The sequence below is a fragment of the Archocentrus centrarchus genome, chromosome 20 (assembly GCF_007364275.1).
Source record: "Archocentrus centrarchus isolate MPI-CPG fArcCen1 chromosome 20, fArcCen1, whole genome shotgun sequence".
NCBI lineage: Eukaryota > Metazoa > Chordata > Actinopteri > Cichliformes > Cichlidae > Archocentrus > Archocentrus centrarchus.
This window is the reverse complement of record NC_044365.1, coordinates 29,959,319-29,976,316: the sequence shown is the minus strand read 5'-3', so window position 1 is coordinate 29,976,316 and position 16,998 is coordinate 29,959,319. Positions and strand designations below refer to the sequence as shown.

Here is a 16,998-nt window from a genome sequence, read left to right as displayed (position 1 = left end):
TGTTGTTGTTGTTGTTGTTTGTGATGCAAACAGCACGATCAAATGACATTGGTGCCATTTCCTCTGGAGTTTCATTGCCCCAAAATGAGAGTGGTCAGATGGGGAGTGATGGCTTTCCATGATGGTATTATATGACCGCTGCCTACCTGCACATTTCTGTCAGCCTCTCTTTCCCTCTCTCTCTCCTTTTTTTTTTTTTTCGCTGTGTCAGTCCTGCCTCATTTTTAGCCTCACCACAGTATCCAATACTAAAACCAGACATTTCGGATTTGCATCGCTGTCATTCCGTTACGACAGGAGCATGCAAGCTCATGCGCACATGGGCTAAGATCACAAATATGCAAGAGTTGATGTACGCATATGTCCAAATGTGACCTTATTCCACAATGATAAAAATCTCCTGCAAAAAAAAAAAAAACCTAACAATGTGAAATCAGTTTGTGATAGAAATATATTGCAGCTGCTACATGCTGGCAGGCACTCAGCATTGTAGCAGTTCTGTATTTCAGCACAGCTAGAGGGGAACATGGCACGGTGAATCCTCAGATTATTACTGTGGCGGCCTAAGTGGACTGATACCTTACATAAAAGCTACACATGGGTGCACCATAAAAGTATTTTTTTTTTTTGTGACTAGACCACTGGCACCATAGCTGAAATAGATGCCTAATTTAACAGGTGCTCACCATCCAAATGATGTTTTGTACTCTGCCGTTGAATGGTGTGTTATTGGCCTTGTTGTCCTTGAAACATTTCTTTTATTCTGCTTTGAACCTTCAGTATGTCTCACACAGCATTTAACATTCCTGCACTTTTTCCATTCCAGTTATTTTAATTATCTTATTTTGTCTCTGGATAGGCAGCACATTTGAGGCAAACTGTTCATTTTTTTTTTTTTTTTGTACAAAAGGTCCCTATTGAACGTAGGAAACAGGCAGCAGTGGACGTGGAGGGAACTGGATCCTTGATGATGGCTGTGTTAAGATGGCAAAGAGGGAAACAAATCCTTGCTCAGCAGTGCCTTCAGCTTTGAGATGCGGCCCTCCTCGCATGTGGTGCTTTCTGAGAATATTTCGTTTCTATTTGTACACACCTTTATATAAGAGGGAATCGTGCCTTCGAAATGCCAACGGTCAATTTCCTAGTGAGGAGAAAGATAGTGGGACAAGGTGGCAGCAAAACAAGTGGAACGTGGAGCACTGAACACTTTGCAATGTGTAATAACCACACAAAAGAGAAGAACAGTAGCCTGTGTTGGAAATACCTTTATTCGCATATCTCCATGTATCTGTTTCAGAGCATGCAGGTGTTCAAAAATAGGAGCAAGAAGCAAGAGAGGAGGGGAAAAAGTGAAAGCCAGGGATCAAGAGTGGCAAAGGATTTGTGGATGGTGTGTACACAGTAAATATTTTCATCCATTTCAGCTCAGGCTACATACCTGCAGAGAAATAAAAAAAAGAAGGGGGGGGGGGGGTGGGGGGGGGGGGGGGGGGGGGGGGGGGGGGGTAGGAAGGACAAAGGTGAAGAGAGAAGAAAAAAAATTAAGGGGCTAATATTTCTCCATTGTAAAAACATTATAAAGTTAAGGACTGTGTTTTACTTACAGCAGACATGCACAAAACTAATCAGCATATCTAAATGATTTCCCAGAAACAACAATGCAGCAATTTCAGCATCAGAAGCCGTGATTCAACGCAATCATACGCAGTCATTATGATAACAGCTTCGCCAGACGCGCTGATGACAGCCAAAGTTTAGACGCCTCGCGACGGAGCAAGGGAAGTGAGCAGAAAGGTGAGTTAGGCACGATGGCATTCAGTCAAAAACAAAACATTGCTGGCAGACGCGAGCAAACAATACAGCGCACGCTGCCGTTTCACTGCGTGCCCCTGCCTTCGCTCTTCCTTGCATCCAATTTACTCACTTTCTTTCTGTTTTGTGAGACATTTTCCACCTGCTACAAAGCCGACGTCATGTTCACAGCTTTTCTACATAAGTGTTTCATGTCACTCCTTTTCGTCTAAAACACACTTGCCTATTCCGTGTGTTCCTGGTCTTATATTTGGGTTTGAGAGTGGATCGGTAACATTAAAGAGCTATCACTTTCTCTCTCTCTGTCATTCCCTTCCTTCATACGCCATTTGATCTGAAGCCAGATATGGCTTTTTAGATGTAGACGTGGACACACACACACACACACACACACACACACACACACATACACTCACACACACAAACACGCATGCAAATACTTGCACTAGTGCAGGCAATTTGCACACATTCTGACTGACAGATAAACAATTTGAGAGAACGCACGTGCACACACACTCTCAAACATGTGCAAAAACACACCTTTATTTTGCAAGGCTTTTATTTTTGTGTATTTCCTCCTAGCCAAACATCAAAAGGCAGATACCATTTCACATCACACAAACATCAGTATTACAATCCTCGGCGCTCTGCAGTGTCATTTTAAAATACCCCACCCTTGACAACTTGTGGAATAGGTTGAAGGAATGGAGCATTCAAACAAACAGACATAAATACACAACAAATACCACCTACAGCCAATAAAATATGCATGGCAGAGGACGAGTCCTTTTAAAGACACTACTGTCAGAATTAATAACATGCAACAAAAAAGACAGTAACAGTGGCTGTTTTCCACAGGTGTGTGTGTGTGTGTGTCTGTGGAGCTTCATATTCTATTCTTTCCAATGTTCTTTTTTTTTTTTTGCACTTACACGTGTGTGCGTCTAAACCCAGCTGTAACTCAACACTGTGATGTCAAATGCATGAGAATCATCTCAGATAAGAAATGAAATGCAACAGTTATTAGCTTTATTCGCATTTTTTATGACACGCACACACACACACACACGCGCGCACACACAGACTTTCCTAAAATACATTGAAACAGTTTACAGTGTAAAACATTAATCACTTCAAAAACTGAACGAAACGGTGGGACTCAGCTCAGCTTTCCAAGTTTAGAGAACAAAATGTTCCTAAAGTCAAAATTAATGCATTCAGATTTTTAGGAGTGTTACGCCTTGATATATTAGATCCCAGTAACTCATCTTTTCCTTTACTGCAGCCTTTGTTCACTCTCTTTCTGATCTGTAATTGAAAAAGCATTCCATTTTTATTTTTCTCCTCTATCCAAAGGCTAAATCCAAAACACCAGCCAAGAGGTTAGCCTGGTCACCTGGCACCCACAGGCACTCTCTCTCTCTCTCTCTCTTTTTCTATTTCACACACATGGACATGCCTGTGTGTGTATACACACACACACACACACCTGACTGCTGTGCTTCAATAAACTGTAAATTCCTCCTCTGCGCCCACCGTACCCAGGCTAACCCTTTAAAAGTCACCCGCCTCCACCTTGTAATGCATGGACACACACCCACAGACACGAACATACATACTTACCCACAGTTACACACAACAGACAAGTCCAAACACACAAAAAAACAATGTGGCTTAGTGGATGGTATCAAATTTAGTGGCCACGGGGATCTGACTGGGGTCATAAATCTATATCTAACATGTGAGAAAATCTCTACATGAATATCTGGAGACACAGAGGGAGAGGGAGATGGAGAGTCAGACAACGGGATACAGATGGAGAGAGACAAAGGGGGGGGGGGGGGGGGGGGGGGGTGGGGGGGGGGGGGGGGGGGGGGGGGGGGCAGAAAGCAAAGTAAGAGTCTTGTATAGAGAAGGAGAGCCACAGACAAACAGCATCAGTAGGAGACAGGAGGCTGAGCGAGGTATAGAAGGAAATAAACAAACACATGCAAGACGATGGAAAAACTGAGTGGGAGAGTGGGCGACGAAGCACGGTAGAGGAGAGAAGGAATAAGTAAGGGAGATAAAGATAAACCGGCAGAGGTAGAAATAGAAAGATAGACGGAGCAAGAGAGTCACAGATGGAGACTGTGACAGTGAGAGATATATGGGCGGAGAGACAAAGCGAGCAAGAGAAGGAGGGCAGAGTGAGAAAGCTCGAGACAGACAGACAGACAGACAGAGAGCGAGAGAGATACATGACCCCTCTCTCTCTAACAATGGCTCTTCATGTGGTGCCCAGCTTAGCAGGCGAGCCGTTGGAATCAGGAATGTGGAATGTGGGATTTCAGGCTTGGAAGTGATAGCTACTGTCTGTGTGCAATATTTAGGGCCGACACAGGGAGCCTCTGGCATGCCATGAAACACATGGACGGTTCTGCTTTTTCTGCTACAAGTCAGTTTGTCTCTTGCATGTGCATTTATGGAGAAAAGTAGTGAAACACGCTCCTATAGATGTATGTAAAATATGTTACATGTTTTAAAAATAATTACTGTGCTTTTCTTATACTTGGATATCATCACCTTTATTGTATTTCTGTCAATTTGATAATACTTTTGATAGAAAAATATCTATAAGTTGAGTAAAAGTTGCAATGCCAAAATCTAAAAATAACAGTAAAACTCTGCTCTCAAGTAAATATTTACAGTATTTATATTAGAGGTGCTAAAAATATAAAAATAAGCATGTTGCATGCTATATAAATGTACCATAGCTGTATTATTACATTAAAATTATTGATGAATTTTTCTAGACTGCATTTAAATGTAACCTGTCAATTTATTTAATATAGTAGTAAATATTTAAGTTTATACCAATGCATCTACGATATATATTTGTTGATCATAAATTAAAGAAAAATAATAATCTGCAACATAACTGTGGTGTGAAACATTTTGTAGTGGACTGAATTATGCAATTATCATAATGGATTTGAAGTATAAAGCTGGACGTGACGCGCAAAACTAAAAGTAAACTACTGGAATAAACTCGTGCAGTAACTTTCTGCTGCACTGTACTGCGATGCCGCACTGTGACGTGCATGATTACAGTTTACAGCGTCCACACACGTTGTTCCACAATTCCAAAAAAGAAAGAGAGAAAGAAATTGTGCAAACCATGTTCAGGTGAGTTTAATCTCCGTGATCTCCCTGCATAAACAGAAAGTTTTAATGTATACACACAGCTTCTGGATATTGACACTCTTTGTCTCTCCTTCTCCATCTCTCTTTCTCTCTCTCACGGAGCTAACGTACACACTGCTGCTAACACAGGAGACAGTTGTTGCTGGCCGCCCCAGTGCCTGTCATGGCTGTCAGGCCAAATCCCACGAATTATGGCTGTTCCAGATGTAAGAGATTTCTAAGCTGCCTCCAACGGCCTGCGGTCTGTGGTGAGAGAGAGACAGAGAGAGAGAGAGAGAGAGAGAGAGACAGAGATTTGGGTTTATGCAGTGTCATCCAGAAATCCATCTTCCTTTCACAATCTCTCATCTTTATTATCTTTTCCTTTTCTATCAGTAGGAGAAAAAAAAAAATACTGTCATTACTTAAATAACTTTTGGACAAGAATATTATTTTATATATCACACATTTGAAATTTCTTAAGAATATGTGACTTACATCTGCAAGAAAGACCGACTGCCTAGCATGCTCGTATTTTTAAAAGGCAGCTAGAAAACTGATACTTCTGCAGGAATATTTTTTTTTTTCTTTCCGGCGGAGTGTTTGTGATGTGAAATTGCGACATATTCTACATCTATATATTTCTATTTATTACCTGCTGGTACAACTGCATGTAAAAACACATCATATTACCAGTGGCATTTGTATTAACATTAATCAAGACATAAAATATTTAGCAGTCATCATTATTTTCTTGAAAAAAACAAACAAACTATCAGTTGCTGCAAGATTATTGACACATTGATCGTTCTGTCTGATCAGTACATTAGTTGAACTTCCCCGTATGCACGTCAACACTTAAAATTCAACCCCCATCGTTCTCTTACTTCTTTTAGTCTACTCTCACTCTTTCTCTCATTAGTACTTCGTAACCAGACAGTTTATTTGAAATTATGAAAGCATTACACTCTCTGATGTAGCAGTTTAAAAATCAATAGCTGAAACCCTAGCTGCCTCACTTAAGCCCTCTCCTATGGCAAAGGGGATGTCTCTTTCTCCCTCTCTCTTAAATGGTAATTTCATTTGCAGTCACTAAGACCTCACCGATAATTACCAATGCCCTGTGAGAGAAAGAGGTAGTGAAAGAGAGAGCGGAGGGATGGGAGACAGGAGAGGGAAAGAGGAGAGATGGATTAAGAAAGGAGAGTGAATGCCAGTCATTAGAAAAGCTTTCCTCTCTCCCTGCTTTGATCAGAGTTAAGAACACATTGCCTTCACTCTATCGCTCCCTGACACCAACCTCTGAAAAGAAAAGATGGAGCACGGGAGTACAGGGGAGGAGGATGAATGAGGAGGAGACCGACAAAAAAAGAAAAAAAAAAAAAAAAAAGATCCCTGAAGTCTTAAATAGCAAGCCTTAATTTTGACATTGAACCCGCTCTGTTCTTGGGTTACACCAGGGCCGTCCATTTTCAGAGCACCACCATCCACCCCCCCACCCCCTTCTGCATCTCTCAAATGAACTAATCAGAAAGAGGAATATGAAGTGTCCTGCAGGATCCATTTCTCTAGAAGCATATGGCAATGATTGATGGGGGACAACTTTGACTTTCCCAGGTCATCCTGCTTGCACACATCTGGGAGCATGCAATAATTCTCTTAATTTTAGACTTCGTCTTTTCCTTCTGTTCCTTCCTTTCCTTCCTACCCCGCCACCCCCCCACCCCACCACCACCTCCTCAAAACTTCAATTTCACTTTGGCCAAAAAAGATCCTCCTCTCAGCCTATCCGCTGTCTTTCCCTCTCACTTTCTCAAGGCTAACACAAGCAGTCATTTTGGCTGAAATAAAGGTGCTGTAGTGGTTACCAGATGCTTATACGGAGCGTTTGGGCAATCCCCTTGTTTTTTTATGGCTCCCAAGATTTTTCTTTCCTGCCTTAAAAAAGGCCTTAAGAACCACTTATGTCATATAATTATGCTAGTTGAATTTACCATATGTGCAATAGCTAGTTAATATTTCATCATAATAAATACTGTAAAAGACATAAGGAACATAAGTTACCTGTGTTTATTGCTTTTGAATGGACTTCAGGCTGGTTTTTTTTTCTTTTTTCTCTGCTTTGTTTAGTTACATTTATTCTAATAAAATGCAGTAATTAAAAAAAAAGAATAACAATGTGATTATATGATGATGATGATAATAATATTCAAAACCAGTTGTAATTTCAACAATCTAACTTTTTCAGTGTGTTAGAGAGAGGGAGAGACAACCGTCTCAAACCTCCCCGACAGCAACTGGGCCTTGTTAGCTGTGCATTGAAATCATCTTTGACTCTGGGTTTACAATAACAGAGAAGAACTTAGACCACTAAATGCTTTCGGGAAACCCGCCCGTCCTCCTTCTGCCATGTGATGATCCCACCTCTGAAATATTCAGCACCATTAACATTCCGATGGGTATCATCCCCTTTCAGACACAATTCGCTCTGCTCCTCAGACCTGTGGGCAAGGCAGGGAGAGGCCGGGAGCAGATGTTATCTGTTCTCATTCTTCAAAAGATCTCTCCTCCTCCAAATGCACACTATAAGTGTTATGTGTGGCGTAGAGGAAATGGTGCACAGAGGAAATGGCGATCGCTGATAATCACTACTGACAGAATCTCTCTTTTAATGTTTTTTTGTTTGTTTTTTTAAATAAAAAAAATATAAGAATAAATCAATGTAAGACCTAAGGTTAAAATATTTGCTGTAGAAAGCAGGAGATGTAGAAATATTTTAATTTAATGAATGGCACTGGTGAGGAGATTTCTTGTTAATTCCATTTTTAATCACACAAACTGAATTTAATGCAGATTTAATTGTGCATTTACATCAGCTTGTTTCGGTTATTCCAATCTGCCTCATCTTTAAATTCTGCACCATCAAGTCTTCCGTCGGGTTTATTTGCCAATAAAGCTTAAATGTGTTTGATCTTAATTGCTAATGATGTGAACATGTGGGTAAATTGTTTTGCCAATCAAACTGCTTTCTCTCCTATACTTACAACTGCTTTCATGTTGTCAAGGCTCACAGCTGTACGGCCCACAATTAGCAAGTTGTGTTTCTCTGTCTTGTGTGTGTGTGTGTGTGTGTTTGTGCTGTCACTAATAATGTGTGATCAGACAGAGCGCTACACTTTGAGCACAATTAGCCGGGCATTTAGGCGTCTTAACTGGTGACATTCGATCTCAGGCGCTCGTTGATGAACCACTTAGTAGCAGACTTATGGATTAGCAACCGGCAAAGCGCTCTCTCCTCAGATGTAACTAACAGGTCAGGAATTAGTGCTCTTAACACTGCCTTACAAATGAAGACAGTTGTATTGACTAGCACTGAGAACTGCTTTCTCCTCCAGTTTCCTTTGCTAAATTTAGTCTCCTCTTGAAGTCCTACTCCTGTCCTCTCTTCTTATCATCTCACGTCATGTGTTTTCTCTTCTTATCAGCTGAAACGAGCTTTTGTTTAAAAATTTGCTTTGTGCACTCCTGGACAATCTCAGCCGCGACGTTGGCTGTGGGCCGCTCACATTTGGCCTCGACAGTATTTAGTGTTTTGTTGTCATGGCGCTGAAGCCGTCTCAGTTGTCTGGGCAACATGTGCCGGGGCTCACGGGAGCCTCATAAATGTCACGTATCGACGGAACTGCTCGGAAGAGCAGGAAGTCCTTGCCAAAAAGAAGATAGATAGAGCGCCACTGGTGTTGGGGATGCCATGTTGCATTAAATCAATTTTGCAGCGTGCATACAAATACAGTGACACTTGCCAACACTCATATGTGTACAAGCAGCTTTGCATGCAGACATGGCCAACAAAAATAAACAGATATCACAGATGTGCAGTTCTATTCTTTTCTTCGTGCTCTACCCTTTTAAACTAACCCCTGTTCAAGGAGCCGATTCAGCAGCCCCCCTATCCTGCCCTCTGTAGGTGTGTCACATTTTTTGCTACACTTTCCCCTCCCCAGGTCACTGTCATGTGCCTGGACCTACTGAGCAGAGGGGCCTTTAAACAGGAGAGACAGCACTTGTCCGATAGATTAGCATGTCCCCAACGTCACATGCCTTTGCCTGCACACGTCACCACTTGTCTGGAGGTGCCTGTCGGGGTTCATTAGAAAATGGCCAGATTTAAAGAACAGGGAAAAATTTTTTTTTTTTTTTTTAAAAAGGTAGACAAAAATGTCTGTGATGCATGTAATGTGTTTCCACTGAACACGGGAACTTATATTTGATTTGATGCTTTATGTTGTGTGAATGTGGGGTATGAAAATAGGACACCTTCATCAATAAAACTAATTTTAGAATTTTTTTCTTTCTCAGATCAAAAATAAATATTCCTGACACCAGGTCATTATTATTCAACACAAAACACATATTCTAACCAACAAAGCAACTCCAGTCAGAGGCGAGGGCCAGTCGGCATTTCAAACGCCCCTGAGATTCCAGATATTCTAATACCGTGGGACCTTCTCTCATATTTATTGTGGGAATCAGAATTTATGATGAGTAAATTGGGCTTCTTCATCTGTCTGCCGGGGGGGGTTGCAACATGCGGCCGAGATGGCTTGACTTATTGATTACAGGGAGCAGTGTGCCCCATTTCAAAGGGAAGGAGAGCCCCCGCCACGCAACTTCAGAGAATTAATTTGCCCGGCATGGGCCTTCATGAGAAACACATGTCCGTGCGCACACAAATGCAAGCACAGACACAAACAAGCACACAGAACCAAAGCCTGCAGGTAAACCCCCCCCCCCAAAAAATAAAAATAAATAAATAAATACACCTACACAGGCAGGCAGCCCCCTCTGCCCCCACCAGTGCACACACACTCACAGGCACACACACATGTATGCACACAGAACCAATTTTTGCAGTGCTCCAGGTATTGTTGTAACCAAAGACTGTGATTGTACTTGCTGGCACGAGGATAAACTCCGAGACATCTCAACATTCTCCCACTATCTGACAAAAAATTAGACTGAGAAAGTTTCTTATTTTATTTTTGGCAACATTTTTTTTTTTTAAGCTGGCATTCGCTTTAAAAGTGTATGCTGGTGTTTCTTTAGTTCAAATAAATGAAATATTAGTCACATTATTTTTTTAAATAATAAAATGATTAAAAGAAGAAGTAAAACCTGCGTTTCTGAAGGACATTTAAACAATCGAACAAGCTCTCGGATAAAGTCCCGTCCAGTGTCGCCGCAGCTTTACTGGCAGCAAATACAAACCTAACACGGTCCCAGTCGAAGTGTTTCTCCAGACCGAATCACAGCTGAACTATCAGTGGTTCATCCCTGGCATTGTCCACTGGATTGCCCTCTACATTCAGACACCGGCTCCTATTTCACCAGCAGCACCCGCGCTAATTTATCATCATGGTCATGACAGACAACACATCCGTGTGTGAATGGATTAAGTGAGGAAAGAGAGAAGGGAAGGAGGGACAAAAGTGAGAGCAGGAGGGGCAGAAACAGGGAAGAGTAGGAGGAAATGTGGTAGCAATGAGGATACCGGTCGCACATTCGAGGCTTTTTAAGGGTCATATTTTATTTGAAGGGCCCCATCCTACCCTTCACTCGACCTCTCACTATCCCTCCTACCTCCACCTTCATAACACGCTGTCAGCTAACCCCCTCAGCAACTGGACAGCTCATTGTCTCGGGCTGTCTTATATTACGGCCCATACGCTGGAAGTGTGAAATGGAAAAGAATTAAAGTGCTTAGGGAGTGAATTGAGAATGTAAACCTGAAGAAGTTTATATTGCCACATAAAACAGTAGCTATGCGGGCTATGAAAGGGCACGTCCGTGACGGCCGGCTTGTCGATGACGGTCCTGTATGACACGTTCTTTTTTTTAAATATTTATTGGTTGAATGACACTGCCGTGTTTGTCAGCGTGGAGAAGCGGTGCAGGCCTCCCAGTCATGAGATTGATGGGCAGATGTGTTGAAATACGGATGGACGACAGATGAGCAGACACACTCCTCTTGTGTTCACATGTCCTGCGCTCATATTAATGCTGTACTTGTGTGTGTGGTTGTGCGTACATGCATGCATACATGTCCAGACAGCAGGTGTGCATATACAAGCGTCTTCGTGTGTGTGTTCAAGCAAGCATATCTGTTTACTTTTGCTCTCCAAAACCCACTCACATTTGAATGCAGGAGACAGGACACATCTCTCTGCTCTGTGAGCCGCTAGACAGCAGAGTCAGAATATTTTAGAGTCCACACACATAGTACATCCCTGTATCCACACACACACACACACACACACACAAACTCACACATCCACACATACACACACACGCCTCCCTGGGGTACCCCATATGTGGCGCCTGGGGAGTGCAAAATGGAACTTTTTAAAAGCCAAAAACACTTCTCCCGAACAAACTAGTCTCACTTAATAATACCACACTCATGTTTCTCTCTTCTCTCCCGCGACAGGCCATCATTATCTACAAGGGGTGGGTGTTTCAGCTGCATTTTAGGGAAAGGTCGTGGTTGTTGTTTTGGTATCTGAAAGCCTTGCTACATGACAGATGGCAAATAGACTATTTGGAATCTATGCATCAACAAATACATTTTGGTATGGAAATGAAAAAAGGAAGGAGTCTGGGAATTGTGGATTTAGCGTGAAGAAGCAGCAACTCGCAAACTCCTGAGACATTCGATTGACTGAATTGCTTATTTGGGACCCGCAGTACATGCTGCAATATTTTGATGTGCATTACATTGAGGAATCAAGCAAAATCTATGTTGTTGAGCTTTTTTTTTTTTTCTTTTTTGTACATCATGAGAGCAGCAAGGGTCTTTTTTTCTTCTGGTGAGGTAAATGAACTTATGTACACACAGACACACAAAAAACAAACACACACACACACACACACACACACAGAGTCCAGGCACACAACCAGTATGTATACAGACAAACACACATGCACCTTCTGCTCTTATGAAGATAAATATGGCAAGGGGTAGATTTTCACCTGCACCCACTGAAAGGGACACACGCATTCATCTTTGGGGTGTATGTGTGTGTGCGCCCCCCCCCTCTATGTATGCATGGGGGGGGGGGGGGGGGGGGGGCATATTGGGGATACAGATGCAAGGGTGTCTGCACCTCACTGCCTTTTCAATGTATGGAAATGTATGTGCATTTTTAAAGTAGGGGGGCTAAATTTATTTCTCTTTCCCCTGTGTACCCTTCGCCCCTTCCTCTCTCTCTCTCTCTCCCCACCTCATTCCCGAAACTGATAGACCTATGGATGCATGATAGATGGAGAGAGAGAGAGAGAGAGAGAGAGAGAGGCAGAAAGAGAGGGATGGGGGGAGTCTCTGCATGGATGCATACATGCATGCTTGGATGTATATACACCCCACTCTCCCTTTCCTCTCAAACACACGCTATAAAGTCACGAACACACACACATGCATGCTTCAGGATTCATGCACATACCCGACGTAATCCACAGTTTTACATAATGGGGAGGTGGAGAAAGGGGAAGCAAGTCGACTCCTGTAGCAGGGTGATAAAGATAATATAAATCATCTGACTCTTTCTTTTTCTCGCTCTGTGTATACACATTCGCCCAGGGAAATGCTGATATGCTATAGGGGAATATAATGAGATATGTAGAAGGGTCCCTCTGATCATCAAGAACACATGTGGGTCATATGTGTGCTTTATGCAATTTTCACAATGTATCAGGATTATGGTTGATGTTATGCAGAGATTTAAGGAAATTGGTCCAAGCGCAGGTCATATGTGTGCAGAACGGCCACACTATTGCGCTATTCACACAACCGAGTGCTCGTTTTGATATGCAGTGGGTGGATTTTTTTACACATTTGAGGAGTGGCATAGAGTTTGTTTGCTGCTAAAAATTAATTAAGCAAAAAGTATGCAACACACTCTACATACAAACAAAAAAAAAAAAAAAGAGATTCACTGTTAATTATTCAGAGAAAGTTAATTTTTCTGGAATATAATTAAAGGCATTTAACCATCAGGGACAGAGTGAGATCAAAGATGTACATTTGATGTCATGCAGATAGCATTTTTAAATTAGCAAACCCTCTTAACTTTTATAATTATCTTTGGTGGGAGAACTGAGGCAGGAAGTTCTTTTGTGTTAATTCTGGGACTGAAATAGTCTCCTAAGAATTAGATGAAATTAATTAGAAATAATTGCAGATAGACATGCAGATTGCATTTCCAATGCAAATAAATCTTATCAGAGCAGAACTAAAGTTTCTTTTTTGTTAGTATTATTCTAAGAGAGCGAGAGAGACTCGTATAAATTAACTTTAAATGTAATTCCAAGGTATTATTTAGGATTTCAAAATGAGCTGCAGCAGGAAGTGGGTGTCTGTTTAAATTAAACAAGTGATTGATTTATACTTATCAAATTTAATATTATAACATTTCATTGCACATCATGATAGTGGTTAACATTACTTCTTTCAGGAAAGGTGTTGTTTTTTTTCCCTACATCCCAATCTTTCTGCAGAAGCTAAAATATATATACTCATACACACACACACACACACACACACACACACACATACAGAGTAATGTCCTAACATATAAAAAATGAGAAATAGACAATGGGCGTGGTATATGTGTATGTCTGTGTGTGGGTGCGCAAGTCAGAGAGAGAAAGCGAGAGAGAGAGCTTGAATTTTATCTCCCAGTGTCAGTAGCGTCACAGAAAAAAAAAATAGAATTGTTTCCTCCATATTAGGAATCAAAGCTAAGCCCAGTGTTATTGTGTCCACCATTTTGACTGCAGTCAACAGACCTTGAGGTAGCAGGTGCATCAGGATGAGTGTGTAGGTGTCAGTATGTTTTATTTATTTTTCTCTTTTTTTTTTTTTTTGTGGGTCAAAATGCATGCTTCTTTAAAGCAGCATTAATTTTCTCCTCCAGAATCATTATATCTATCTATCTATCTATCTATCTATCTATCTATCTATCTATCTATCTATTCTATCTATTCTATCTATCTATCTATCTGATTATATATACATATACACACATCTTTTCCTGTGGTGAATATGAGTGTCCACGCTTACATGTACACGCGTATGCCTGCAGGTGTCCGTACCGTCAGCATTTATAGTCCCAGGGAACTGTTGACCTCGTCTGCTGCTCCCCCGCCGCCACCACCACACTGTGTGTTTCTAGGGGGAACCTTGAACTTGACCATGGAGGGAGAGGGGTGATGGGACTGAAGCTGAGACTTGAAACAAACCACTCTGATGGACAACAAAGACAACTATGAGGGAGGGGGGTGGCTCGAGCTGGGGGTTGTGGTGGTGCATAAAGGTTGAGATTCCGGGGGAAGGTCCCCGGGGTTAATGTGTGTTTGGGTTTGTGTCTCTTTATATACTAGCTTATCGGGTCTTTGAAATTGCCATAATAAAACTGCATAGTGGTTATAAAGCTAGTTCCCAACATGTGTGTGCCAGGATAAGACATTATGGTCCAATGTCTTTATGAATTATTGTACATGTTTACATTGTGTTATATTATCTATGCATTTAATTCCACGTGGCTGTACATATATGTAGATGTTAGCTTGTGGAACATGATAATTTAGTGGTTCATAAATGTTATGTAGAAGAGACAACAAAAAATCAACTCTAACTTAACTTATGAATATGGACAATCTTTGCTTTTTTTTCATAAACTGAGAAAATAGTCCTAAACAAAATAAAACAAAACAATGTTTCCAAAACAGTACAGTTCTCTGAAAGGTGAGAAATGTGAGGGAGACTAAAAGTCCAAAAAAGAGAGGATGTTGTAAAGATTGGTTTGAGTAAGAAGCTGCAGGAGAAGATGAAAGGAGTCAGGCAAATGGATTCAGGCAGAGATAGTAGTTTGTGGATGAAGATGACAGAAGAGGACGAAGAGAGGAGAAAGTGAATGAAAAGGAGGGAAAGATGAAGAGGAAAAAGAGGTGGGAGTTACAGAAGTGGAGGATTAAATGGAGTGAAAGGGGAGAGGAGAAGTATATGTTTGGGAGGAGAGGAGAAGAAGAAGAGGAGGCTGGAAGGAGAACTGGTAGAGGAGGAAGGGGATTGAAAGAGGTCAAGGAGCATAGTATCTTTTGGCAAGGAAAATGAAGGGGCATGTGTGTGCGCATGTGTGTGTGTCTTCCTAATTGTGAGTAGAAGGTGAGGGGTGAGGTCTAGGCACGCTTCTCAAAAAAAAAAAAAAAAAAAAAATAGCAGATAGAGATGGACAGTCAGAGGCAGCGCTGCACTGTGTGTGTGTGTGCGCATACGTGTGGACACGTGTATGTATGTGTGTGTGCAATTGCTCTGTGTGTATGCGCGTGTGCACACGCGTGCACCTACGAGTGTGTGTTTTAATAGCCACAGTCAGAGAGCCTCTGTCAGACGGTCAGCTAATTGGCCATCTTACAAGTACAGAGGAGGCTGCTCGCAAATTGGCAAAAAGGGCAACCGGCTTCAATCTGATACCAAACTCCTTTCTGTCACGATGCTGTCCATTAGACAACAGCTTAAGTCAGGGAAATGGAACAAAAATAAAGAAAAACAGAATACAAAACAGGGGGAAAATAGTGGCGTAATTGTGCTTTGGAGACTCGTGTTGTTGCGCTCGACCCGTGTGTAGCGAGACAATGGGGATCATGCCAGACTTAGCGTAAATAAAAATTTGGGGAAATGTTGCCAACTCATCGGGCTGGTGTGTTTTTAAGATTTGTGTGTGTGTGTTTTCCTGTTGCAGAAGCCTCATGTATTTTAATCCATGTAAAGTCCCAACTGGGTTCCAATTAGGAACAGGTTTCCTAACGCCCTGTGGGGGAACTGATAATTATGCTGTTGACTGTGGTTGCAACTTACAGTGTTTGCGTATTTGTGTGTGTGTGTGTGGGGGGGGGGGGGGGGGGGGGGACTTAACACAGCCTATGATATTCTTTTTCATCTTTCTGTCATGTTTACAATGCTGACGTTGTTAGCTGTATCAAATGATCCTTCATAATTAGACACAATACAAAAATTCAAATCCTCTTATCTCAGTTGTTTATCATAAGTAGTGAGTATAACGCACATGCAAACACACACTTGAATAATATATTTATACACTAAATCGAAGCTTGAAGGTACACAAGGCTAATGTGGCTGAGTGTAGCTGCTTCTGAACATGTTGGGGGTCTTGACCATTAAGCATATGTTCAAGCGCTTGTGTGCAGCTTGGAATGACTGTACAGAGAGCAGAGCCTGTTCTTTTTATCTCTCTGTAGATCCTAGCTGTACAAACTGAAAATGATGTACAGATACTAATCCTTATCTGATTTGTTTACACACTGCTTTAGGTTTGAATGTAAGCATAAAGGAGCAACAATGCAGCACTGAAAACACTGATTTACATTATCTGGGCATCTGAATTTGTCTATTAATATATTTTCATAATCAGTTTCTTATGTTTGCAGCCACATTTCTGGTACTATTTTGAGTGTGACGCTAGCTACGCCCTAATGCTCTTCCACTGTAACTCCACAGCTACCATCTAACCTTGAAAACACTGGAGTGACACTGATGTAGTGGACAGTGCACCTCTCACATCTAAAACTAAATGCTGAAAAATGTCCCCTCAGATAAAATGGATGACCCAGCTGTAGAATCTACTGGAATAAATACATTGTTTTGCAAGGCTGAGCTAACAAGAAAGCAAGAAAATGTTGAATTTTCTCTGGGTGGTTTTCTGCAATTTGAAAATCTTGCCATAACGGCGCAAAAAAAAAAAAAAAGCAGCCCTGTATTTATTTTCAGCACTGCAGTGTTTTGGAGATGTAAAGGCCCTCCTCACTGTGTATTCATGAACTCTTATTGTTGTTTCCCCTATTTCCATGCCGTGTCGACACTAAAAAAAATAAATAAATAACGCCCCACAGAGGGGAATTGAATGTGAAATATTTACAGCATTTTTCTTAATCCGTACAGATGGC

The 16,998-nt window shown here is 41.5% G+C and overlaps 1 long non-coding RNA gene across 1 annotated transcript in view; it reads right to left on the bottom strand.

Annotated features, from left to right (window-relative positions):
- Positions 1-1,302: 1,302 nt before the first annotated feature.
- Positions 1,303-16,998, bottom strand: part of LOC115799037 (uncharacterized) — a 29,300-nt gene continuing 13,604 nt past the window's right edge. Inside the window, exons 2-3 of the long non-coding RNA XR_004021519.1 lie at positions 4,972-5,241; positions 1,303-1,438 (exon numbers count right to left, since the gene is read on the bottom strand). This is a non-coding gene — a long non-coding RNA (uncharacterized LOC115799037). The remainder of the gene's footprint in view (positions 1,439-4,971; positions 5,242-16,998) is intronic.